Source organism: Bos javanicus, chromosome 10, assembly GCF_032452875.1.
Source record: "Bos javanicus breed banteng chromosome 10, ARS-OSU_banteng_1.0, whole genome shotgun sequence".
In the NCBI taxonomy this organism is placed as follows: Eukaryota; Metazoa; Chordata; class Mammalia; order Artiodactyla; family Bovidae; genus Bos; species Bos javanicus.
This window is the reverse complement of record NC_083877.1, coordinates 3,093,945-3,115,804: the sequence shown is the minus strand read 5'-3', so window position 1 is coordinate 3,115,804 and position 21,860 is coordinate 3,093,945. Positions and strand designations below refer to the sequence as shown.

The 21,860-nt window shown below is 35.9% G+C and overlaps 1 protein-coding gene across 3 annotated transcripts in view; it reads right to left on the bottom strand.

The window, feature by feature from the left end:
• The window catches only part of KCNN2 (potassium calcium-activated channel subfamily N member 2), a 508,283-nt gene that overhangs the window by 320,817 nt on the left and 165,606 nt on the right, over positions 1 to 21,860 (bottom strand). For all 3 annotated transcript variants that reach the window (XM_061429915.1, XM_061429916.1, XM_061429917.1), the window contains one exon: positions 21,672 to 21,757. The gene's annotated coding sequence lies outside the window, so the exon portion shown is untranslated. The remainder of the gene's footprint in view (positions 1 to 21,671; positions 21,758 to 21,860) is intronic.

Here is a 21,860-nt window from a genome sequence, read left to right as displayed (position 1 = left end):
AAGCTATGGCTTTTCCAGTAGTCACATACGGATGTAAGAGGTGGACTATAAAGAAGGCTGAGCACCAAAGAAATGATCCTTTTCAATTGTAGTGCTGGTGAAGACTCTTCAGTGTCCTTTGGACAGCTAGGAGATCAAACCAGTCAATCCAAAAGGAAATCAATCCTGAATATTCATTGGAAGGACTGATGCTAAAGCTGAAGCTCCAATACTTTGGCTACATGATGCAAAGACTGACTCATTGGAAAAGACCCTGATGTTGGGAAAGATTGAGGGCAGGAGGAAAAGGGGCCAACCCAGGATGAGATAGTTGAATAGCATCATCAACTCAATGGGCATGAGTTTGACCAACCTCCAGGAGATAGTGAAAGACGGAAGCCTGGAGTGCTACAGTTCATGGAATTACAAAGAGTCAGACATGACTTAGCAACTAAACAACAGCAGCCCAATTTGTTTATCTGAGAAGAGAAACTCTACATCACACCTGTGGATGAAATGAAAAACCAAGTCAATCTTCTATTTCTGTTTACTGAAAGTTCTAATGTTATATTGAGGAGAGAGCAAGAAAAACGTTATTTTTTTCCAAATTTCACATGGCCTATGAAAAATATTGTCAAATAAGATAAATGACACTTCTGAAAAATGACACTGCTGACACTCAGTTTTCTTCTGAGTAGAAATCAGAAAAAAACTTCCAGGAGATGTTTGACATAGTCAACAAAGTTTAAGAGACATGACTGCTATTAAATAAAAGGAGGTTGTTATAAATATTGAGGCAAAACATCAAATGAATGAGATAAGGAAGAATTGCTAAAAAATAATGCTATACACAATTTAAAATTTGTGTTGTAGCAGGAAGGGTCAGTTCTAAAAAGATGTGTATCAGGTAAGTGTATTAAAAACTCAAGGGCCATTTCAGAAGAATGGGACAAAATTAAATGCAAAAGGAGATGACTGATGTAGAGGATGGAAAACAGAACAAAGTCAGCAAACAAGTAGTTCTCTTAAGGGAAAGAACAGAAGAATCAGAACACCAGCAATCAGAGAAAAGCACAGTCAACATTTTCTGAGCAAATTGAAGTGTCTTCGTGTTCTAAGTATGACCGATTAAAATATACCTATTGATAAATTTCTGAACTATAAGAAAAAAGGGAATTCTTGTATTCATTAAGCTATCAGAATGAAGAAATAAATTCTGCATTGATTAATTCAGAAAAAAGGAAGTGGTTTCCCCAAAAGTATTCAAACTAGGCTGACTCCAAACCTTTTCACCATCACATAGAATATGAGCTGAGGAAAAAACATGCAAATAATGATAAGAGAAGACTGTGACCCAATTTTTAAAAATCTATGAAACTTATTTTTCATGAGCTAAGGCAGAAACTCGTCCTCAGACATGACATCTGGTATATGTATGTTGAGGTACATGAAGAGGTACTCTAACCCAGAAACAGAGAATTGAAAATTGCCTATCCCCTTAAAAAAGGACTAATTTAAACAGTAAAAATCTGTTTCAAAAGGCAAGAAACTAAATTATTTTTGTATTTGGTAAAAATACTAAATAGAATATAATATTCCTGAAAATCAGTAATAAATATTCTTTCCTTCAAAAGCACCCTACTGCCTCCATGAACATCACTGCCAATCAATCACCTGCTGAGACCTTATGAAAACTCAGATTCCTACTCAACACGTTCTGAGTCTTCATTATCAATTTATTAGAACTGGCCTTTAAGATAAAACTATGTGGCATCACAGGATTAAAGACTAGAACTTTTCAAGCTAGAGAATATAATCCAAAGGGAATTCTTTCTTAAACATTCCAACAAACAAGATCATCTACAGATAACAAAGAAACTGTGAAGAAAAACTTTTAGTTAAGACTGATTTATTGTGATATATTCCTTATTGAGACTATAGCAATGCATCCTCATGAATATGTAACAAGACCTGCTATAAACAGGAAATTACAAGGCTGGAATACATGGGGACAGATTGGAAGGCAATATGCAAATCTACAAAGATTATTGATGTCTACCAGTGACTGTCTAGTTTTTTTTTTTTTAATGAAATTTTTAATAATGTATAAAGGAAGAGAAGGAAATACTGAATGATTTAGGATGGACCTTTAATTTTTATAACACTAATTTAGTATTAAATTTAATGTAATACCTGGCAGACTAAATAGGATTGATGGCATGTGTTCTGATTCTACTTTCAATTCAGACAATACCATCAATTCTCTATTCCATGAAGCTTCTTACCTTAAAAATTTATTCCAATGTGCCATGTTCTACTCTAATTCAAAACAATAAGATGCGTGGCCAAATCACAGATTCTCAGTGGAATATAAAGTTACTGGGACTCTCACAATTTTTGCAACATTACTTAAATTCAGGCTATCAGTATATGCTTTAAAAGAAAAAAAAGAATGAAATTAGTGGACCAGAATTATGTTTTTTATTGAATTCCATTCATTTGAAAATATTTTTGCCAATTCAGATGCTAGTAATCTCAGATCCAATTATCTTACAGATCTGTGTACCAGTAACAGTCTAATGACAAGTAAAAGGTTTAAACAAACAAACAAAAAACCCAAGGAATTTTGTGGGAAGGTAAAAATTAGAAAAGAGGATAAGTGATTAAGTCATCCAGTGATGACCAGGAAACTGGAGGATTCACTTTTCCTATTTACACAAAATTTAACCAACCAAATCAACCTAAAATTTCTCTTTATTTGACTGTCACAGTTTTAAACCATAACTGGCAAACTTAGTTTACACTTGGATTAGAAAAATACTAGAAGCAGATAACTAATAGATGTGACTCTGGGTGTCACTACTTTAGCAGAATTGGTCATAATGTCATCCACTATCACGCATGTAATGAGACTGAAAATCAAAGAATAAACCAGTTTCCCCAGGCAACTTTAAAATAAAGACACCACTACTCCTTGGGTCTACTTTTGTCAATAATTCTGGAAAATGAATCCTACTTTAGTGTTTAAATTTCAGTTCAGTTCACTCCCTCAGTCATGTCCAACTCTCTGAGACTCCATGGAGTATTTAAATTTACCTTTCACAATTCTGCTTGTAAATACATTTAAAGGACAAAATTAATTTCCAATTCATCTCAAAACAAATGCAATCTCTTGCTGTTGTTTTTCAGTTACTTGGTCCTGTCTGACTATTTTGCGACTCCAAGGACTGCAGCATGCCAGGCTTCCCGGTCCTCAAAATCATGTGCATTGAGTCCATGATGCCATCCAACCATCTCATCCTCTGTCGTCCCCTTCTCCTCCCGCCTTCAATCTTTCCCAGCATCAGGCTTTTTTCCAATGAGTCAGTCTTTGCATCAGGTGGTCAAAGTACTGGAGTTTCAGCTTCAGCATCAGTCCTTCCAATGGAATATTCAAGGTTGATTTCCTTTAGGATTGACTGGCTTGATAGCCTTGCTGTCCGAGGGACTCTCAAGAGTCTTCTCCAGTATCACAATTCGAAAGCATCAATATTCTGGCACTCAGCCTTCTTTATGGTCCAACTCTCACATCACAACTGTTTTAACTTCTATTGTGTTTGAGACATTTTTCACTTTTTTAAGTCTGTTACAGCAATTTGGTGTATCTATCTAAAATACCTGGCATTCAATGCAAACAAAAAGAAAAAAATCTATGAGGTGTTCTCCATCTGTGAGGATGTACTCTGTGCAGGTTCAAGTTCATTCTCTGGACTCAATCCTCTGTCAAACTCTATGCTTTGCCTTTGTCTCTGGCTTTAAAATAGGGATTTATTTCTCTGTCTTAACTTCCCCAGACTTCCAAATGTTTTCAAAGATCCAGTTGCTTTAATTTTTCTGAGTGGCACCACAATAATAATTTTTTTTTCCTGTTCAGTTCAGTCCCTCAGTCATGTCCAGCTCTTTGTGACCCCATGAACTGCAGCACGCCAGGCTTCCCTGTCCATCACAAACTCCCAGAGCCCACCCAAACCCATGTCCATTGAGTTGGTGATGCCATCCAACCATCTCATCTTCTGTCGTCTCCTTCTCCTCCTGCCCTCAATCTTTCCCAGCATCAGGGTCTTTTCAAATGAGTCAGCTCTTGGCATCAGGTGGCCAAAATATTGAAGTTTCAGTTTCAACATCAGTCCATTAAGTAAACTTAGGTTATCTTTGCTTTGTTTAAAAAAAAAAATCTGTGTGTGTGTTGTGTGTGTATGTGCACACAGAGAGATTTAACTGTTGCTTCCATTTCTTCAACTACTATGTCAAAGAATCACAAATAGAATAGATTTTTTAAGGGAAAGCCTTTTATAAATTTATAACATTTGAAAGAGTTTCATGGATTTGCATGTGAAACACATGAAAAATGAGGTGGCAACTATACCAGTGAGAGTATAATTGCTAAGTTTGAATACAACTTAAGTTCAGCAGAAAGTTCCTAACCAATAAAAGCTTAAAAGGAAATGCAAAAAGTGATGGGAGAAATCTTAGTAGACGGGAGAAGAAAACAAACTAATAGTTCATATTTCCCAGGAATAAAAATTCTAAGAAGAAATCATTATTGAATGAATCATTGTGAAAACAAACACTGAGTGATATAAAATAAAATAGCTTTATCTAAAGTACTGAAAAGGGATCAGTGAATCTTTTTTTATTTTTTAACTTCTAGGCAATCATGTATTTTTAGAGATTTACCTTTTCTATTATTTAGTGAAACTAGTTAAATATCATTGTAATAATTGAAATAATTAAGGAAATCAAATTAACTTCTCCTTGAGCTACTTTAATTGCTATCTTCAGGAATTTATTCTAATTTTTTTTAATATTAGGGGCCTTAGGCAGTATATCATGAAATATTTATTATGATTAAGCTATAATGACTTATTGCTGCTGTTGTCTTTTACTTTCAAAAGTAAAAAGTCATGATATGTGTTAAGAGAAAATTAAAATGACAGATTTTATATGTGAAAAAAGAAAGCCACAATATAAAGCTTAAATTATATAAGCCCCAAAGTTACTTTTATTCTTGTATATAATTGACAATGTTTTAAAATTTCTGAGTCCCAAATTAAATAATGAAGAAGAGACAGTAGGAAACTCATGAAAATACATTTGTCAAGTAAGTAGCTGAGAAGAAAGCTATTTTACATATCAGAAATGGAGTGACAAAGTAAATTACCAAAATTTAAATTTCAGACATTATACTGCTATTTGATCTATGTTTTGTAAAAAGAAGCTATTCCACCTAAAAAGCAGAATAATACACCACCATGATATTATTTTGAAGACTCAGATAGACAGTTAAAGGCTATACATTTTAGGTTGCTTTTTAAATGAATTTGGTTGACATTTTAAAAATTTGAAATACAGTCACTAAATTTAGTCTTGCTGCTGCTGCTGCTGCTGCTAAGTCGCATCAATCCTGTCCGACTCTGTGCGACCCCAGAGACGGCAGCCCACCAGGCTCCCCCGTCCCTGGGATTCTCCAGGCAAGAACACTGGAGTGGGTTGCCATTTCCTTCTCCAATGCATGAAAGTGAGAAGTGAAAGTGAAGTTGCTCAGTCCTGTCCGACTCTTAGCGACCCCATGGACTATAGCCTACCAGGCTCCTCCATCCATGAGATTTTCCAGGCAAGAGTACTGGAGTGGGGTTGTACTCCATATGCTAATAAAGTTTATATAAATAGATTATGTTTGTTTCACCTAAGAGATTCAAAAGTAATTAATAAGTTCTTCAATTTACCTGGACTTACATTGAGAGGAGTCTCTATGTTTAATAATTTTTTAATGAAGTAGAATTTGATCTCAGATTCATTAAACAAACATCTCAAGACTGGGATTCTCTTGTTCCAGTATAGTGTATACCTGAGATTTAAACCTCTTAATCACTTAAATGAAAATGTATTTCCTTGTTTTTTATCCTTCCCCAAATTACAAACATCTATCAATGAAAACTCTAAGGTTTGGGACTTTTTTTTAATCATAATCACTGTCATAAGTGTCTGTCACAGAGCAAGCACTTGGTGTTTACTGAGGAAATGAATGAATCACCAAATACCTGTCTGCTATGTTCCAAGAATTATGCTTCATATATGGCTGCTTGCAAACCTCACACATACATGTTTTGTTGTACATGTAAAAGGTTTCACTGTAACCTTGCAAGTTAGGAATTATAATCCTCATTTACAAAAAGGAAAGAGGTAGGTGGAGGTTAATTCAAAATGAATATACAAATGGCCAAAAAACACATGAAATTACTTTTAATATAAATTTATTTATTTTAATTGGAGGTTAATTAATTTACAATATTGTACTGGTTTTGCCATACATCAACATGAAGCCACCACAGGTGTACACGTCATCCCAGTGCACCAGCCCCAAGCAACCAGTATCATGCATTGAACCTGGACTGATGATGCGTTTCATATATGATATTATACATGTTTCAATGCCATTCTCCCAAATCATCCCACCCTTTCCCTCTCCCAAAGAGCCCAAAAGACTGTTCTATACATCTGTGTCTCTTTTGCTGTCTCGCATACAGGGTTATCATTACCATCTTTCTAAATTCCATATATATGTGTTAGAATACTGTATTGGTGTTTTTCTTTCTGGCTTACTTCACTCTGTATAATAGGCTCCAGTTTCATCCACCTCATTAGAACTGATTCAAATGTATTCTTTTTAATGGTTGAGTAATACTCCATTGTGTATATGTACCACTGCTTTCTTATCCATTCATCTGCTGATGGGCATCTAGGTTGCTTCCATGTCCTGGCTATTATAAACAGTGCTGCGATGAACATTGGGGTACACGTGTCTCTTTCCCTTCTGGTTTCCTCAGTGTGTATGCCCAGCAGTGGGATTGCTGGATCATAAGGCAGTTCTATTTCCAGTTTTTTAAGGAATCTCCACACTGTTCTCCATAGTGGCTGTACTAGTTTGCATTCCCACCAGCAGTGTAAGAGGGTTCCCTTTTCTCCACACCCTCTCCAGCATTTATTGCTTGTAGACTTTTGGATTACAGCCATTCTGACTGGTGTGAAATGGTACCTCATAGTGGTTTTGATTTGCATTTCTCTAATAATGAGTGATGTTGAGCATCTTTTCATGTGTTTGTTAGCCATCTGTATGCCTTCTTTGGAGAAATGTCTATTTAGTTCTTTGGCCCATTTTTTGATTGGGTCGTTTATTTTTCTGGAATTGAGCTGCAGGAGTTGCTTGTATATTTTTGAGATTAGTTGTTTGTCAGTTGCTTCATTTGCTATTATTTTCTCCCATTCTGAAGGCTGTCTTTTCACCTTGCTTATAGTTTCCTTTGTTGTGCAGAAGCTTTTAAGTTTAATTAGGTCCCATTAGTTTATTTCTTGCTTTTATATCCAATATTCTGGGAAGTGGGTCATAGAGGATCCTGCTGTGATGTATGTCGGAGAGTGTTTTGCCTATGTTCTTCTCTAGGAGTTTTATAGTTTCTGGTCTTACGTTTAGATCTTTAGTCCATTTTGAGTTTATTTTTGTGTGTGGTGTTAGACAGTGTTCTAGTTTCATTCTTTTACAAGTGGTTGACCAGTTTTCCCAACACCACTTGTTAAAGAGATTGTCTTTTCTCCACTGTATATTCTTGCCTCCTTTGTCAAAGATGAGGTGTCCATAGGTGTGTGGATTTATCTCTGGGCTTTCTATTTTGTTCCATTGATCTATATTTCTGTCTTTGTGCCAGTATCATACTGTCTTGATGACTGTGGCTTTGTAGTAGAGCCTGAAGTCAGGCAGGTTGATTCCTCCAGTTCCATTCTTCTTTCTCAAGATTGCTTTGGCTATTCGAGGTTGCTGTATTTCCATACAAATTGTGAAATTATTTGTTCTAGCTCTGTGAAGAATACCTTTGGTAGCTTGATAGGGATTGCATTGAATCTATAAATTGCTTTGGGTAGTATACTCATTTTCACTATATTGATTCTTCTGATCCATGAACATGGTATATTTCTCCATCTATTAAAGTCCTCTTTGATTTCTTTCACCAGTGTTTTATAGTTTTCTATATATAGGTCTTTAGTTTCTTTCAGATCAGATCAGATCAGTCGCTCAGTCGTGTCTGACTCTGCGACCCCATGGTCGCAGCACACCAGACCTCCCTGTCCATCTCCAACTCCCGGAGTTCACTCAAACTCATGTCCATCGAGTCAGTGATGCCATCCAGCCATCTCATCCTCTGTCGTCTCCTTCTCCTCCTGCACCCAATCCCTCCCAGCATCAGAGTCTTTTCCAATGAGTCAACTCTTCGCATGAGGTGGCCAAAGTACTGGAGTTTCAGCTTCAGCATCATTCCTTCCAAAGAAATCCCAGGGCTGATCTCCTTCAGAATGGACTGGTTGGATCTCCTTGCAGTCCAAGGGACTCTCAAGACTCTTCTCCAACACCACAGTTCAAAAGCATCAATTCTTCAGCACTCAGCCTTCTTCACAGTCCAACTCTCACATCCATACATGACCACAGGAAAAACCATAGCCTTGACTAGACGGACCTTTGTTGGCAAAGTAATGTCTCTGCTTTTCAATATGCTATCTAGGTTGGTCATAACTTTCCTTCCAAGGAGTAAGCGTCTTTTAATTTCATGGCTGCAGTCACCATCTGCAGTGATTTTGGAGCCCAAAAAAATAGTCAGCCACTGTTTTCACTGTTTCCCCATCTATTTCCCATGAAGTGGTGGGACCAGATGCCATGATCTTCGTTTTCTGAATGTTGAGCTTTAAGCCAACTTTTTCACTCTCCACTTTCACTTTCATCAGGAGGCTTTTGAGTTCCTCTTCACTTTCTGCCATAAGGGTGGTGTCATCTGCGTATCTGAGGTTATTGATATTTCTCCCGGCAATCTTGATTCCAGCTTGTGTTTCTTCCAGTCCAGCATTTCTCATGATGTACTCTGCATATTAGTTAAATAAACAGGGTGACAATATACAGCCTTGATGAACTCCTATTCCTATTTGGAACCAGTCTGTTGTTCCATGTCTTAGTTTCTTTAGATAGATATATTCCTAAGTATTTTATTCTTTTCATTGCAATGGTGAATGGAATTGTTTCCTTAATTTCTCTTTCTATTTTCTCATTATGAGTATATAGGAAGGCAAGGGATTTCTGTGTGTTGATTTTATATCCTGCAACTTTACTATATTCATTGATTAGTTCTAGTAATTTTCTGGTGGAGTTTTTAGGGTTTTCTATGTAGAGGATCATGTCATCTGCAAATAGTGAGAGTTTTACTTTTTCTTTTCCAATTTGGATTCCTTTTATTTCTTTTTCTGCTCTGATTGCTGCAGCCAAAACTTTCAAAACTATGTTGAATAGTAATGGTGAAAGTGGGCACCCTTGTCTTGTTCCTGACTTTAAAGGAAATGCTTTCAACTTTTCACCATTGAGGATAATGTTTGCTGTGTGCTTGTCATATATAGCTTTTATTATGTTGAGGTAAATTTATGAGGTAAATTTCATAAATGGATGTTGGATTTTGTCAAAGGCTCTCTCTGCATCTATTGAGATAATATGGCTTTTATTTTTCAATTTGTTAATGGTGTATTACATTGATTGATTTGTGAATATTGAAGAATCCTTGCATCCCTGGCATAAAGCCCACTTGGTCATGGTGTATGATCTTTTTAATGTGTTTTTGGATTCTGACTGCTAGAATTCTGTTAAGGATTTTTGCATCTATGTTCATCAGTGATATTGACCTGTAGTTTTCTTTTTTTTGTGGCATCTTTGTCAGGTTTTGGTATTACGGTTATGGTGGCCTCATAGAAAGAGTTTGGAAGTTTATCTTCCTTTGCAATTTTCTGGAAGAGTTTGAGGAGGATAAGTGTTAGCTCTTCTCTAAATTTTTGGTAGAATTCAGTTGTGAAGCCGTCTGGACCTGGGCTTTTGTTTGCTGGAAGATTTTTGATTACAGTTTCAATTTCCGTGCTTGTGATGGGTCTGTTAAGATTTTTTATTTCTTCCTGGTTCAGTTTTGGAAAGTTGTACTTTTCTAAGAATTTGTCCATTTCTTCCACGTTGTCCATTTTATTGGCATATAATTGCTGATAGTAGTCTCTTATGATCCTTTGTATTTCTGTGTTGTCTGTTGTGATCTCTCCATTTTCATTTCTAATTTTATTGATTTGATTTTTCTCCCTTTGTTTCTTGATAAGCTTGGCTAATGGTTTGTCAATTTTATTTATCCTTTTAAAGAACCAGCTTTTGGCTTTGTTGATTTTTGCTATGGTCTCTTTTGTTTCTTTTGCATTTATTTCTGCCCTAATTTTTAAGATTTCTTTCCTTCTACTAACCCTAGGGTTCTTCATTTCTTCCTTTTCTAGTTTCTCTAGGTGTAGAGTTAGGTTATTTATTTGACTTTTTTCTTGTTTCTTGAGGTGTGCCTGTATTGCTATGAACTTTCCCCTTAGCACTGCTTTTACAGTGTCCCACAGGCTTTGGGTTGTTGTGTTTTCATTTTCATTCATTTCTATGCTTATTTTGATTTCTTTTTTTATTTCTTCTGTGATTTGTTGGTTATTCCACAGCGTGTTGTTCCGCCTCCATATGTTGGAATTTTTAATAGTTTTTCTCCTGTAATTGAGATCTAATCTTACTGCATTGTGGTCAGAAAAGATGCTTGGAATGATTTCAATTTTTTTGAATTTACCAAGGGTAGATTTCTGGCCCAGGATGTGATCTATCCTGGAGAAGGTTCTGTGTGTGCTTGAGAAAAAGGTGAAATTCATTGTTTTGGGGTGAAATGTCTTATAGATATCAATTAGGTCTAACTGGTCTATTGCATCATTTAAAGTTTGTGTTTCCTTGTTAATTTTTGTTTAGTTGATCTATCCATAGATGTGAGTGGGGTATTTAAGTGGGGTATTATTGTGTTATTGTTAATTTCCCCTTTCATACTTGTTAGCATTTGTCTTACATATTGTGCTGCTCCTATGTTGGGTGCATATATATTTATAATTGTTATATCTTCTTCTTGGATTGATCCTTTGATCATTATGTAGTGTCCTTCTTTGTCTCTTTTCACAGCCTTTGTTTTAAAGTCTATTTTATCTGATATGAGTATGCTCAATATTGCTCATTATTAGAGAAATACAAATCAAATCTACAATGAGGTACATCTTACAACAGTCAGAATGGCCGTCATCAAGAATATACAAAAAATAAATGCTGGAGAGGATATAGAGAAAAGGGAACTCTCTTGCACTGTTGATGGGAATGTAAATTGACACAGCCATTATGGAGAACAATATGATGATTCCTTAACAAACTAGGACTACCATATTATCCAGCAATCCCACTACTTGGCATATTCCCTGAGAAAATTATAATTCAAAAAGACACATGTACCCCAACGTTCATTGCAGCACTATTTACAATTGCCAGGGTATGGAAATAATCTAGATGTCCACTGACAGATGAATGGATAAAGAAGCAGTGGTACATATTACAATGGAATATTATTAAGCCATAAAGAAGGAACAAATTGGGTCATTTGTAGTGATGTAGATGAACCTAAAGCCTATCATATAGAGTAAAATAGTTATAAAATGAAAACATATATTTTATATTAACCATGTATAGGGGATCTAGAAAAATGGTACTGATGAATGTATTTGCAGAGCACGAATAGAGATGTCTCTATGTCTATAGAGAAGAGACTTCTGGACACAGTGGGGTAAGGACAAGGTGGGAAGAATTGAGAGCACAGCATTGGCATATACACACTACCATGCATAAAATAGATAGCTAGTGGGAACCTGCTGTATGAGACAGGGAGTCAACTTGGGGTTCTGTGATGAGGTAAAGGGCTAGATGAGGGTGAGGAGTGGGCGGGAGGCTCAAGAGGAAGGGAATATATGTATACGGATTGCTGATACACATTGTTGTACAGTAGAAAAACTAACACAACATTGTAAATCAGTTCTCCTCCAATTAAAAAAGAATAAAAAGAGTATCATGCAACTTAGAATGAAAGAACTCTTTATTTTTGGTTTCAAATTTGAACATTCTTCTACTAAGCGTATCAGAGTATTAAGGTACATATGATAATACTGTCATTAAAATAAGAATTCTGTCAAGTTCAAGGTACAATGATCAGAGTGCTGGAGAACAGAAAGATAAATGGACATGGCCTCTGTTCTCAGCAGTCTCTGATCCACTGAGAAGACAGCTGTGTAAACAACAAAGGATGCTGTTATGATCAAAGCAAGATGCAGTGAGTGTGGACTGTAGTACAGGCTACTGAAGAGGCAGGAGCAAAGACAAGGTCACTTCCAAGGGAAGGAACTCAAAGGATCCTTCATGAATCAAGAAGCAGTGGAACTAGGTCTTGAAGAGTAAGTATAATTTGACAGGTAACAATATTTTCAGTAGAGGGAATAGCAGGAACAAAAGTGAGGAAGTAGCAAGACACTGTGGGTTTATCCCTCACACTTGCATTCATTCATCAGTAACTTCTTGACTGCTATAAACACTGGGCATACAGCCAAGTTAGACAATGTCCCTGTCTAAAAGGGCTTATATTCTCGAGGTAAACAGAGTAAAATATCAGATAAACAAATAAGTGAATGAAACTTTTCAGAGTAATAAGAATTTTGAGTGAATTTAAAGTGTTTTGGACTGAGTAGTCAGTAAAAGTTTAAAGTCAAAGAAATTTAATAGCATCTGCTAAAATTAGATTCTCACATTCGACCTTGCAGTCTTTGCCTACACAAGAATAGTTGGTGAAGAATATTTATTATTAACAACAGCAACAAGAGCAAAACAGGCATGATCTTAAGAAGTACCAACCACTATGAAACATTATACAGCTATTTTTTTAAATTTTATTTTATTTTTAAACTTTACATAATTGTATTAGTTTTGCCAAATATCAAAATGAATCCATCACAGGTATACATGTGCTCCCCATCCTGAACCCTCCTCCCTCCTCCCTCCCCATACCATCCCTCTGGGTCGTCCCAGAGCACTAGCCCCAAGCATCCAGTATCGTGCATTGAACCTGGACTGGCATCTCGTTTCATACATGATATTTTACATATTTCAATGCCATTCTCCCAAATCTTCCCACCCTCTCCCTCTCCCACAGAGTCCATAAGACTGTTCCATACATCAGTGTCACTTTTGCTGTCTCGTACACAGGGTTATTGTTATCATCTTTCTAAATTCCATATATATGCGTTAGTATACTGTATTGGTGTTTTTCCTTCTGGCTTACTTCACTCTGTATAATAGGGTCCAGTTTCATCCACCTCATTAGAACTGATTCAAATGTATTCTTTTTAATGGCTGAGTAATACTCCATTGTGTATATGTACCATAGCTTTCTAAAGAACAAATTAGAGCTCTCTTTTATAGGTCTCAAGGGATAACCATGATACACTGCTTGAATAAAGACTAAGCTTAAAAATATGATCAGATTGAGGAAAAAGTCATTTGATTATATCAAGTGTTGTGAAGGTACAGGAAAAAGTACTTTTAAGTACTGTTGACACAGTATAAATTGGCAAATTTTACTACAGAGAACTTGACAGTGTTGCTGTAGTTCATTGGGTCACAAAAATTTAGATACCACTTAGCTACTGTACAATCAACATTAAGAATGCTAATATAATTTGACCAAACATTTTTTTAAATGAAACACTCTAAAACATTCTTCTATACTCTGAGTTTTAAGAACATTTAACCTATGGTTTCCATTATGTTAAAACAGGATTCATTTTGATATTGGCAAAACTAATACAATTATCTAAAGTTTAAAAATAAAATTAAAAAAAAAAAGAAAAAAAATTTAATGCATTACTCTATTTACCTACTGAACAGAGCAGGAAAGATTTTTTCTTCCTCCTGTCTGGTAATCCTCACTCAACTTTCCCCCAGCTCCTGACCAACTGACTCTTCTGTTAAAATCTTTGGGAATTTTAGTGCCAGGCTATTATTTTTTCAATGAAGCATAATTACATAAACTTTGCTACAAGCTTTCCTGGTTCATTTGTTCCGCAGTCTATGTCCCTTTTCAATTCATTTTTCTTTTGCTAGAGCACAAGCTTAAATGCTGACTTTACAGAGGATCTACAGATTAGTATGTTTCTGAGTCTTTGCATCCTTGTAAATGTCTTATTTTAAACTCACACTTAAATGTTAATGTGGCTGGCTATAAGATTTTATTTTCAAAATTAATTTCCCTCAGAATGTGAAATTTTGCCCCACTTGGTATTTCTCATCACATATAATGCAAATCTAATTCACAATTTTTTCTTTGTAGACACTTTGAATCTTTTTTTTTTCTTTAATCTTGGTGTTCTCAAAATTTACCATTTTACATTTAGACTCCTTCATTCATTTGATAAATCTTTTTTGAGTCTCTATTATGTGCCAAACACTTGTTCAGTCTTCTAGGGATGTGACTGTGAACACAATAGGCAAATTATGTGTCTTTCATTATTTAATCCACTGTAGCTTGGTGGGCCCTTTTAAATTAGTATAGTAGTATACACTGAAAGTGCTTTATAAATAATTTGGTTGTTTCTTACATTCCACCTCTCTTATTTTTTAAATTTTATTTTCTTTGGCCATATGGCATGTGGGATCTTAGTTCCCTGACCAGGAAATGAACTCATGCCCTCTGCACTGGAAGCACCTAATCTTAACCACTGGACCACCAAGGAAGTCCCTGCATTCTCTTTTTTATATGCTTGAAATGTTTGGAAGACAAAAATATTATGCATTTTGAACCCATTTTCCACATAACAACTTTCTGTCATTTTTAATCTGTTTTTCCTCCATGGAGAAAAACCTTGACTTAACTCGTTCTTTAGCTGTGTCTATTCTGCCTTTAAACCAACTAATCTTTAAATTTCTACCAAGGAATTTATATTGGCATAGATATTATTGTTGATTCATGTTGCTGTGTTATGTCTTTTTTTATTGAAGTATAATTGATTTACAATGTTATATTAGTTTCAGGTGTATAAAAAAGTGATTCTTTATGATATATATGTCATATATATGATATACATGTTCTTTTTCAGATTATATTCTATCATAGGTTACTGTAAGATATTGTTCCCTGTGGTACACAGCAGGTCCTCATTGTTTATCTATTTTCTATATAGTAGGGTGTATATGTTAATCCCAAACTCCTAATTTATTCCTCCTTCCCTTTTCCCCTATCATAGCCATAATTTTGTTTTCTAGGTCTGTAAATCTGTTTTGTAAATGAGTTCATTTATATCACATTTTTTTGATTCCACATAAAAGTGATATCATATGATATTTGTTTTTCTCGGTCTGACTTAAAATAATTAGTATTATAATCTCTAGATCCATCCATGTTGCTATATATGAATTATTTCACTCTTTTTGTGGCTGAGTAATAGCCAATGTGTGTGTGTATATACTACATCTTCTTTATTCATTCAGCTGCTGATGGGCACTTAGGTTGCTTTCATGTCTTGGCTACTGTAAATGGTCTTGCTATGAACATTGGGCAAAACTACTAAAACTGATAAATGAATTCAGTAAGGTAGCAGGATATAAACTTACCATACAGAAATCTGCTGCATTTCTTTACTGTAATAAAATGCAACAGATTTCAATGAAATATCAGAAAGAGAATGCAAAAAAAAACTTATAAAATCACATCAAAAAATAAAATATCTAGAAAAAAACCTGACCAAAGAGGTGAAAGACTTACATACTAGGAACTATTAAACATTGATAAATAATTTTGAAGATGATTCAAAGAAATGGAATGCTATCTCATGCTCTTGGACTAGAAGAATTAATATGGTTAAAATGGCCATACTACCAAAGCAATACACAGATTTAATGTAATCATTATCAAAATACCCATGACATTTATCATAGAGCTAGAACAAATTATCCTAAAATGTATATGAAACCACAAAAGACCCAGAATTGGTAAAGCACCCAGCTGGAAGCATAACCATTCCAGACTTCAGACAACACTACAAAGCTACAGTAATTAAAAGAGCATAGTACTGACACAAAAGCAGACATATAAATCAATGGAACAGAACAGATAGCCCAGAAATAAACCCACATATCTACATTCAGTTAATCTACGATACAGGAGGCAAACCTGTACAACAGAGAAAAGACATTCTCTTCAACAAGTGGTGTTTGGAAAGCTGGACAACTACATGTAAATCAATGAAACTGGAAAACTCCCTCACATCATACATGAAAATAAACTCTAAATGATTTAAATATCTAAATATAAGACATGACATCATAAAATTCCAAGAAGAGAACATAGGCAAAACATTTTTGGACATATCACAGCAAAATCTTCTTAGATCTATCTCCCAAGATAAAAAATAAACAAATGGGACCTAATCAAATGTAAAAGCTTTCACACATCAAAGGAAACCATCAACAAAATGGAAAGATGACCTATGGAACGGGAGAAAATATTTGCAAAAGATGCAACTGACAAGGGGTCAATATCCAAAATAAACAAACAGCTCACACAACTCAATATCAAAAAAACAAACAACTCAATCAAAAATGGGAACATCTGAATAAACATGTCTACAAAGAAGATATACAGATGGCAAACAGGCACATGAGAAGATACTCAACACTGCTCATTATCAGAGAAGTATAAATCGAAACCACCATGAGGTATCACCCAACAGTGCTCAGAATGGTTATCATCCAAAAGTCTATAAATGATAAACGCTGGAGAGGGGTGTAGAGAAAAGGGAACCCTCCTACGTTGTTGGTGGGAATGTAAATTAGTACAGCCACTGTGGAGAACAGTAATGACGGTTCCTTAAACTGAGGGGTAAAAAAAAAAATAAAAATAGAGTTACTGTATGATCTTATAATCCCAGCCCTGGGTATATTTCTTCAGAATAGAAGAAAATTCTACTTTATGTAATGATACATGCACCTCAACGTTAACTCGTTCTTTAGCTGTGTCTATTCAGCCTTGAAGGTAACTAATGAGACCTTAAGATTTCTACCAAAATACTTACATTGGTATAAATACTGTTGCTGATTCATGTTGTTCTGTATGAATTAAATTCATCTGCTTCCTTTTTCCCCCATATGCATTATCCTGAATTACATTTTTATAAAACAATTAAGATTAATTTAAAATTATCAATGATTTATAATTACCAAGGCATTTGTTTTTCTTCTGATAACAGCCTTTAAAAAAATAGATATCATCTCTTCAATAACAATTATAGTTCCTTTATTATTTTTCTTAGTCTACTCAAATAACTAAATTTTCAGGAGTAGTCATCTTTGTGACTTTGGTGACTTCCTTTCATAGTGACAGACCTTCTCATGCAATTCTTTATTGTCTATTCATCTTTGTATTTCAGAGTCACTGTTTGATCTGTTCCTTTCTTGTATAGTTTCCTCAGGTGTTTGTAGGAAAAGAACAGGGCATGTTTTGTAGGTGACTTTGTAGCTATTCTTCTACTCTCTGACCCAATGCTCCTTCCAGGGGTCATTAACCATATGAGGGACTTCCTCTGTGGCCCATAGCCTACACCAATCCCTTTATGTTGACAGCAAACTGATACTGTCCCTGCTAGCCCCTTTGCAGATAAAGGGGTGGGGAGGCTGATTGGTTTTCCTCCTCAGAAAGAAATTACCCTATTATTCATCCCAATATTCAGAAGCCTGATCTGCTTCTCATATTCATTGACTTTTAGGTTCCAGCTCCCTGGGAACCACTCCCACATCTGCAGTGACATTCTCAAGCCTTCTTTTGGGATGTGCCTTTCCATCAGAATTCTTTTTTCCCCCTCTTTCTTTCTGTCATGAATTATTATTATTTTATAACATAATTAAGATTTTTAAAAACACCTCTTCAGCTATTTTAAGAAATTTCGGAAAGCACAAGCATATGTTGAGCCAACCATCTTTATCCAACTAATTTCTTTTCAGACTCCACTTAATTAATTGAGCAAGAAAAATATTTTCTGGAAAAAAAATGATTACTTTTACCTAAAATACAAAGGTCAAAAGTATTATTTTTTATGAAATAATCATATAGATGATAAGAAAGACAGGTCAGTTTTATTTTATTTTGTTTTCTCCTATGCTCATTATTAAACTGTTACCTCTTAGCTTCAGGTCCACTCTTTTTTTTTTTTTTTTAATAATTAACAATACTATATTGTATATTTTAAAGTTATTAAGAGAACAGATCCTAAAAGTTCTCATCACAAGAAAAAAATTGTAAGCATATGGTGATGGATGTTAACCAGACTTACTGTGGCAGGTCCACTCTTGTATTCTTCACTTTTTGTGCTTCTGGGAGGAGCGGGGAGGTGGTGCAAACCATTTCTCTCTGGCTAGTGGGATCAGTGTTAGGTTCTGACAATAGGGGGCACTAGAGAAAGAGTAGACAGGATAAAAGAAGGATAAAGGATGAACACTGTCCTTCTAGGTTATTTCCTGTTACTGTTTTGATTCCTTTTACTCTCATTCAGTTCAGTTCAGTTCAGTCGCTCAGTCGTGTCCGACTCTTTGCGACCCCATGAATCACAGCACGCCAGGCCTCCCTGTCTATCACCAACTCCCGGAGTTCACTCAGACTCACGTCCATCCAGTCGGTGATGCCATCCAGCCATCTCATCCTCTGTCGTCCCCTTCTTCTCCTGCCCCCAATCCCTCCCAGCATCAGAGTCTTTTCCAATGAGTCAACTCTTTGCATGAGGTGGCCAAAGTACTGCAGTTTCAGCTTTAGCATCATTCCTTCCAAAGAAATCCCAGGGCTGATCTCCTTCAGAATGGACTGGTTGGATCTCCTTGCAGTCCAAGGGACTCTCAAGAGTCTTCTCCAACACCACAGTTCAAAAGCATCAATGCTTTGGTGCTCAGCTTTCTTCACAGTCCAACTCTCACATCCGTACAGGAAAAACCATAGCCTTGACTAGACGGACCTTTGTTGGCAAGGTAATGTCTCTGCTTTTGAATATGCCATCTAGGTTGGTCATAACTTTTCTTCCAAGGAGTAAGCGTCTTTTCATTTCATGGCTGCAGTCACCATCTGCAGTGATTTTGGAGCCCAGAAAAATAAAGTCTGACACTGTTTCTACTGTTTCCCCATCTATTTCCCATGAAGTGATGGGACAGATGCCATGATCTCTGTTCTCTGAATGTTGAGCTTTAAGCCAACTTTTTCACTCTCCTCTTTCACTTTCCTCAAGAGGCTTTTTAGTTCCTCTTCACTTTCTGCCATAAGGGTGGTGTCATCTGCATATCTGAGGTTATTGATATTTCTCCCAGCAATCTTGATTCCAGCTTGTGCTTTTTCCAGCCCAGCGTTTCTCATGATGTACTCTGTATAGAAGTTATTACCATCCAACAGAGAGGCACCCTTGGCTGATTATTCCAGTAGTATAGCTGATTCCAGTAGCATTGGCAGGACCCACCCCACTGTGGTTTCTCGCTGGCCCCAGATGTAGCCAGCTGGTACCTCCTCCATAAAGGTCGCGCTCCCACACTTGTGCAGCATCTCGGTGCCTTTCCCAAGGCTCTAACACAGCTCGGCCCCACCCTCTCAGAAGTCTGAGCCTAAGCTCTGTGTCCCTCAGCCAAAATTCTAATTTTTGATAATTCTAAGCTGTTCCCTTAACTTTCTCAGCTCTAGGGACAGTCTGAAATCTTAGTGTTCCTTTTGCCAGATGTCCAATTCCTGGATGACCATGTTTTATATTAAATTCTCCTCTTAAAATTACTTCAATCACCTAAATAGACTCGGAATAATATACTTCCCTACTTACCATGGCTGTTTTCAAATGCTCAGTGAGCCTTCTGTCTTACTGTTAAAATAACCACTGATTTCATTACATGTGAAAAATACTGTATATTATGTACTTAATTGAAACACTGTAAAATATAGTTAAAGGAAAATGGACATGGTCCCCTCTCTCTCATAATTTCAAAGAAATGAGTTTGAAAAAGTAAACAAAAGCATTTCCATAAAATTTTTCTCTAAAGTTTTTCTGAAGCCCCAAAGCATCAAACTCTTTACTATATGTCTTTGGAAATCTTTTCATCACAGTAAATAAGAGTTATTTTTCTATCCTAAACTAGGAAAATGTTCATGTCAAATGGATGCTATCAATTGAAGTATAATTGTTTTTATATTTCTTTAACTCTTGATCTAATTATATATTTTCTTTTAAATAGGTAGCAAAAAAAGAGCAAAAACTTATTAGATATTTAACAGGTGTATGTTCAAAGGATATGAACTTGGGCAAACTCTACGAGATGGCGAGGGACAGGGAAGCCTGGCAGGTTGCAGTCTATGGGGTCGTAAAAAGTCAGACACAGCATAGCGACTGAACAACAACAGGTTTCTGTTTTATTTCTGTGAAAAATCAATGGATACTAACTAGCTATTAGTAGTCTGAAAGATGGTAGGTGTGAAAACAGAAAAGACTTCAATTTGGATGAGGCCTGGCTTATAACCTGATGCCAGATCAGCAGCTCAGTTTTAGCCGGCAGCCACATCACAAGTTTTAAGATTCAAAAACCCCAGACGATGAAACAATACAACATTTACAAGACCTAGACTTTTCCATAGCTGGCTCACCAATAAATACCAAATATTACAGATTTGGGGACTAGACCAACCTGTCTCATGAAAAGTCTGGCTTTTAAGAATATGTCACACATTCTCGGCAAACATGAGTATATGGAAAAAAGCCCTTTCTAAGGTAATCATAAAATTAAGTAAGGGACCTTGGCTGTTAGTGCTGGTACCTTAAATATACCCAACTACTGATTGGCAAGCTGGGTATGGAGCAAAAGTGTAAGGAAATGACCATCACTCTGCCAAGATAATGATCTCACCACCAGGTTGGAGCTGCCAGGCCATTTCAGAGATTTCCCTAAAGAAATACTAGGGCAGCACACAGCCTGGACAGAAAGTGCTTCTGGAATGATGGTGAGGACCTTGTCTGCCTTTTTTATGGAAAAATAACTGGGCGATGTATCCTGAAAGAATACTTTAAGAATTTATCTTTAAAATACCTACCTCCTTTCCAATCAAGAACCAGATGTTCATTGTTGCTCAGGTAAAAGTCAAGATTTTTTTAAACCGAAGATTTATTTAAGACCTAAAAGAGAACTCTCAGAAAACTGTCTCCCCCAAAATTATTCTTTGCCAAAAGTTCTTGAAAATGTAGACTTTGTAACATGTTTTAATTATAGATTCATTTTTATCACTGTCTTCTGAGAAAAACAAACCAAGGACATGAACCTCTGATCACTAATCTTACCATGGGCTGGAAAAGAGAATATATTATTCACTCAATAAACAAATTGATCACCTTTTACATGAGAGGCACTTATCTAAGCACTAGGTGAGCCTACCCAAGGCTTATAAAGACAAATACTTTCTGGTTTTCATTCTCTTATATTATTTAAATAGCAATTGTTTTCCTTTTCTTAGTGTAGTGGTAGTTAGCTAGCAGGAGAAATAGACACATAATGGTCTTTAAACAGCAAGTCACTATACTGAAAATAGTTGAAACACAGGCAGAGAGGAGGGTATAACTGAAGTAAACTCAGCTAAGTTTAACACTTCTTTTTCTCAATAAAATCACTGTGTTACATTAGAACTAAAAATACATGTTTTACTCACTGTCGTTGCTTATATCCCACTCCATTCCTTAGATTCACTTATTCTTTTGCTGGAGTCCATCCTTTTGTAGTTCTCTCAGCAAGAATCTGTAAGAGATAAATTCTATTAGATGTTGTCCAACACTATTTATGGGCTTCCATGGTGGCTCAGATGGTAAAGAGTCAGCCTTTATATGTAGGATACCCGGGT